The 5,586-nt window shown below is 39.8% G+C and overlaps 1 protein-coding gene across 2 annotated transcripts in view; it reads right to left on the bottom strand.

Annotated features, from left to right (window-relative positions):
• Positions 1–5,580, bottom strand: part of SUPT3H (SPT3 homolog, SAGA and STAGA complex component) — a 254,162-nt gene extending 248,582 nt beyond the window's left edge. The window contains exon 1 of one of the 2 annotated variants that reach the window (XM_031060241.1): positions 5,363–5,580. The gene's annotated coding sequence lies outside the window, so the exon portion shown is untranslated. The remainder of the gene's footprint in view (positions 1–5,362) is intronic. The other variant, XM_005424937.2, reaches the window with a different exon arrangement.
• Between the last annotated feature and the right edge of the window lie 6 nt (positions 5,581–5,586).

The raw sequence follows: 5,586 nt of genomic DNA, 5'->3' as shown, positions 1-5,586 counted from the left end.
CTGAGTGCATGCTCAAAACTCTTATAAAAAATAAGAGAAAGTTAAAAAAACACCCAATACCCCATAACCAAATGCAAGAGCACATATCCTGTTTTGCTTGTCACCCACTCTCCCAGTAACACAAATTAACTGAATATTAAAACACTAAGTGTGAAATCCTTAAGTACTCCTGAGCTGTTCAAGCAGGCTGGAACTAGAAACACTCTAAAGGGTCTCAGATAAGCACAGTGCATGTGTGATCTAGGATTTACAACAAAATAATGACTGATTGTATACAATGAAATTACTTTATAATCCTCTAACCTGTTCAGGTCAAAACTACCAGCTTTATGGGCAACAAATAAGAACTGTTTTTGCTTACAGGAAATAGGATGAATAACTTTCATATTCTCTAAGCACAGCATCTTAAGAAGCCAAGCAGATAAAGTGAAGACACAAACTTCCAGTGAACAGTCAGGCCAAATACAGGATTAGAAGCAATCTGTGGGCAGGCAGGGACACATCTGCACCAGGTCTGCACACAAGAATATTGTTCAAAGCTCCGGCTGCAATCTCAGCTTTCTTTCATTTTTAATTAATTAACCAAGTACCACAAAGCAGAATGCATGCACTATTCATTCTAAGGATAACACATTACATCTGCTGCTGCTGCTTCCATTTATTGCTTGATAGACCAGATTCTTAGGGTAGTTTTATTTTAAACTGAATACCAGAAAGAAAAATTCATCTTCTATCTGTCAATGCACAGCCCAGCTTTCACCACCCAGACAAATAAGCATCTCATCTTTAACCATGACACCCTCTTGGAACAGAACATGCTTGGAAAGCCCACACGAATACAAGGAATACAACAGAACATAATTTCCCCTGTCCATTTAAAAGGCAATTAAATAATTCATTCCCATGTAGCAGTTAGAGAAGAAACATGCATGGCTGATAGCAACAGGTAAAACAAATCTTCTAACACATGTAGGCGTAGATTTTCATCCAAAGCATAACACACCTCCCCATGATTTTATCTTTAGAACTGTCCTGTTCAACATCCCTTAAGATAAAACAATCCTTCCTGGTGTCCTTGTGAATTACTTTTACTGAAGACCTTACACAAAAGCAGAAAACAAGCACAACTTTCTCACTGACTTAGCAATAAAATAAAAGTCACTAAAGCAACTTCAGATTAAAATAAAACCTTCTGTCTCCACTGTGTGCAACAACTACTGTGTTTTACTCAAAATTACTCTGCATGTCCTCATATTTGAAGCTACTATTTGTCCATCCCCATGTTAGACATGACAGTTACTTAAAAGTTTCTTCTGAACCAGACCACAGAATGGTCTGGACTGCTGAAAGAATACTAATAGACAGATGTGACTGTTTTATTTGAGACTGGGAAATACAGAGAAGAATTTTACATGAGAGCTCTGCCTTCCCATCTGGAGGTGTTTACAAACACTTCTCAGAGTTTCCAACTGCAGTCTCATCAGAGCTCTGTCCTTCTCCAGAAGTGATACATTTGTTTTTAACAAGGAAGCAGACAAAATGAATCTAATATATACACCCGCCTCACTCTGAACTGAATGTGCACACTTTTTTTTGCAGAGCTGTGTGCTACACTGGCAGTTAATAGCACTGCAAATTAAGCACAAATGACTTTTTCCTTCCTTCCTAAAAATGCTTTAAGAAAACAGCGTAAAGACCAAACAACCTGAAACTAACAGCCAAGTTCTCACAGCTTCCAGAATCTGACTCCTACAACCCTGCATTTATTTCAACTTACAGTTGTTTTCTCTTAATACACTGGTATTACAAACCTTCTATATGAATGATTTAATAATTGTATAGAGATGCAATTCAGTGGTCATGACTTCACCATGGGGACCACTGGTGATTTTCAGTGGAGCAAACACAAGGTGTGCTCACAGGTCTGGTGATAATAAAAAGCTTCCAGCTCATCAAGGACTTGCATACTTGATTTCAGCATGCAAGGATGAACAAGGCCTAATTATGACTTGCTCAGGATTTTGCTCTTTCTGACAAGTAAAGCATTCCTGTATTAATATGCAGAGGTCAGGTTAGCCCCATCAATATGTTTTACTGCTCTTTGGCCAGCAAGCAACTGCTTTAGTGAGCATGGGTCCCCATCTGTCTTTAGTTCCATTTAAAGTAAATTAAAATTTAAGGGTTTTCTAACAGAGGTGGATTTTCTGTGAAGCATAACCAAGTTATCATTAGCTTTAAACTGTATTTTCTTGGTATAACTTTTCTGTCTAAACCTTCACCTCCTTTTAAAATGGCATCTTCCCAACCTATCACACTGATTACATCAACCCTTCTCCTCTCATATCACCCTGAGCTGTGTTTGATTCACCATGTGATATACAATTAAAATAATTTCATAATATAGGTCCACCCTGACCTTAATTGAATATTCTAGCATATCAGGAATATGATCAAGCTATGGCATTAACATATGTATCTAAAATTCCTCATCAAGAATGAGCAGCCAACTCTATAGCTAAGATTATAAAAAAATTTCCAATTCTTGTTGTGGGGCTGTTCTTGTTGCAGAAATCAGTGCTTGCCACTCTACATATAAATTCTCTGGAGGAGAAAAAGTCTACTTCCATTGTTGTTCATCTATTCAACTAATTCAAGTAACACTACAGGAAAAACAGCCATGGCTTCAATATAGGGTCAAAGCATAAAATTAGATCTTTAAAAGTTGGTCTAAAAACATGTCAGTAACATTCAGGCCACCCAACCCCTTTCAGAGATCTTACAGTCACACATGATATCCAGTAAGTTCCTGCTAAAGTGCATTCTTGTTTACTGAAAAATACACATTTCTCCCAGGCATACTTCAGTACTGGGCTTAATCAGAATAATTATCAATAGAGCTCTTCATTGTTAAGTGCTTTTAAAAATCATATGCTTGAGTGACATTTCTAGTAAAAAAGCCAACATTTCAGCAAAAGTCTAATGGAAATCACATCTTCCAAACTAGCTCTTGGCCCCTTTTATCCATTACTGCTACTTCTGTGATGGCTTAAGGAGCTGTGTGAACTAGAAACATTGCAGCTGACTCTGTGAAAGTCTGATTGTAATCAACACGATACTTCAAACATATGCAAAATACAGGGCTAGAGAAAAGCCAAAGATTATTTATAAATAGAAATTTCACCTGTGATAGCTTGCAAAAGAACACTTACTAAGATTACTTAAAATTAATAATGACTCCACATAGCACTATGAATGCCAAGTACCTGAAACACAGATAGCAGATCAAATCAATACCATTTTCAGTACCTTTGACAGGCAGATTTTTTTGATCAGCTCCAGATAAGCTCACAACTGAGTCACCACTGCATGGTTCCATGAGAACATAGGCCTAACTAATTTCCTTTTCTTTACATGCTTGTCTATCTACACATTTGGCTATTTCACAACTGCAACAAGAGCATTAACTCAGTTATTTTCTACGGTATAATTAGGCTGCCTGGGTTTGGCCTCCTGCCTTAGAACACCCTTGCAGTGAGTGATGACCTAGAAAGACACCGTCTAGCTGGTCTCACTGCTCGAGGGCATCACAGCAGAACAGCACCAACGACCTGAACAATGTTGCTCTACGCTGTTGTATGTAGGCAATTCTTAAAACGCTTGTAGCCTGCTAAATTACAGTTTGCTTATGCTGACAAGCTACTAATTGACTAATCAACTCTCAAACAGCTCCATTCTGTGTTACCCAGAACTGAGCCCAGGAGAGTAATTCAGCTGGTTATGGCAGTCAGAGGCTCTAAAGGCGACAGAATTCTGTGAAACCTTAAAAAATGTCTTCAAATCCATAGATTTAAAAATCACAAGTTAAATGCTACTAAAGGATTTCTTGTTTACCTCTCAGTGACACAACTTTGAGCTTTTCCTCCAGCAGTTTCAGTATATTCTGGTTAGACTTCAAGCTTTTCTTCAGAATCATCATAACTAAGAATCTCTTTATCTAACTGAAAACTAACTTTTTTTAAACTTCCAGAAGCAGAGACAGGGCTTTGAAAAACACTTAATTTTATCCTGTTACAGTCGGAAATGCTACTTCTGGCCATCAACATTTGCACCTACAGAGCAACAACACACAGGATAAAAAGGAACCAAACTAAAACCAAATATGATTTGTATATTAGTAACATGCAAATAGGAGCCTGTGTAAAGTCCACCAAAGTTAACAAAAGGACTGACACTGCCTTCCACACCACTTGGATCTGGCCAACAGTGAAGAAAAGATATGCAAAAAGGGAGAGAGGGTGGCTGCACTGCATCCTGCCAAGTAAGCACTTGTTGCCTTAAGCCAAAGGGAATGCGAGGCCTGTACCAAGAAAGAGATTGATGTGGGAGTTACATAAAAGACATCAAAAGAAAATTTTAGCGAAACACCAACACGGCTGCAAACCTTGAAGCAGAGTCACTTGTAGGAAATCAAGTGTCTCATAATAAATCACTAACACTAATGCCATACAGCAAACTTGCACTGTCTGCAACATCAGGTTCCTGCTCCCACTTCACCAACACAGTAATATATATTTTGCATGTATATGTGCTTTGCAGTCGACTGCAAATCATCAATTTGTGTAACTTCTAGGAATTTAGAAGAAGTTGATCAGTAAACAGGAAGTATCAAAATATTCTAAAGTGGAAAAATCACTCATAGGTAACACTATGGACGGTCAGTCCTAGGCTTTTAACATTTACCAGCAATTCCTGTAAGGACTAATACTTTCTATCAGAAACACCACAGACCTTATGAGAACATTCAGGCATATCAGGAATACCATTAAGCTATGGCAGCAACATATGCATCCAAAATTTCTCATCAAGAATGAACAGCCAAATGCATAGGATTCCAAATAAGAAATATCACAGGATTCTAGTTAGGGAATCACCACACCTGTTCAGGCAAAATAAACAAAATCCATTTCCTCCAGATGAAATTTACAATCGAGTCACATTTCACAACATCAGAGTGGCACGAAGAAATTAACAACACCCAGCAGTACACAGTGTACTGCAGGCCAAGCTGTCACATAATTTTAAAGAGTATTTTTAAAATTTATATTAAAAAAAAAAAAGTCCTAGGAACACCTCCTAAATTAGTTGCAAGACGACAAAACGAACAGGACGGGGCAGGGACCAAGGTAACACTGAAGGCCACCAGCAAACGCCGCGCCCCCGGGCCCCCCGCGCCCCCGCCCCGCAGGTACCGCGGGCAGGAACCGCCCCGTTAATGCTCCTGAAGGCCCCAACAACGAGCAGCCTCGCTAAGTTAATTAATAGCAACACACTCTCTAATTGCGTGCTCTCTCTGGTGACTCACTCAAAGGCTCACCCCTGGGGATGGATGGATGGATGGATGAGGAGGCTGAGATGTGCAGGGGAGGAAGGATGGAAGGAAGGTGGGAGCAGCTTGTGGTGCCCGGTCCCCCCACCCCGTGTGCGGACAGCCGAGAGGGGAAAGCGAGGGGCAGGCACTGAACCTCGGTCCTTCCCCTCCACGCGCTGCCTGGACCGAGGCGAGAAACGAGGGGGACGGAAAAGCGG

The sequence above is a fragment of the Geospiza fortis genome, unplaced genomic scaffold, assembly GCF_000277835.1.
Source record: "Geospiza fortis unplaced genomic scaffold, GeoFor_1.0 scaffold106, whole genome shotgun sequence".
Classification (NCBI taxonomy): Eukaryota; Metazoa; Chordata; class Aves; order Passeriformes; family Thraupidae; genus Geospiza; species Geospiza fortis.
This window is presented reverse-complemented; position numbering and strand designations above follow the sequence as displayed.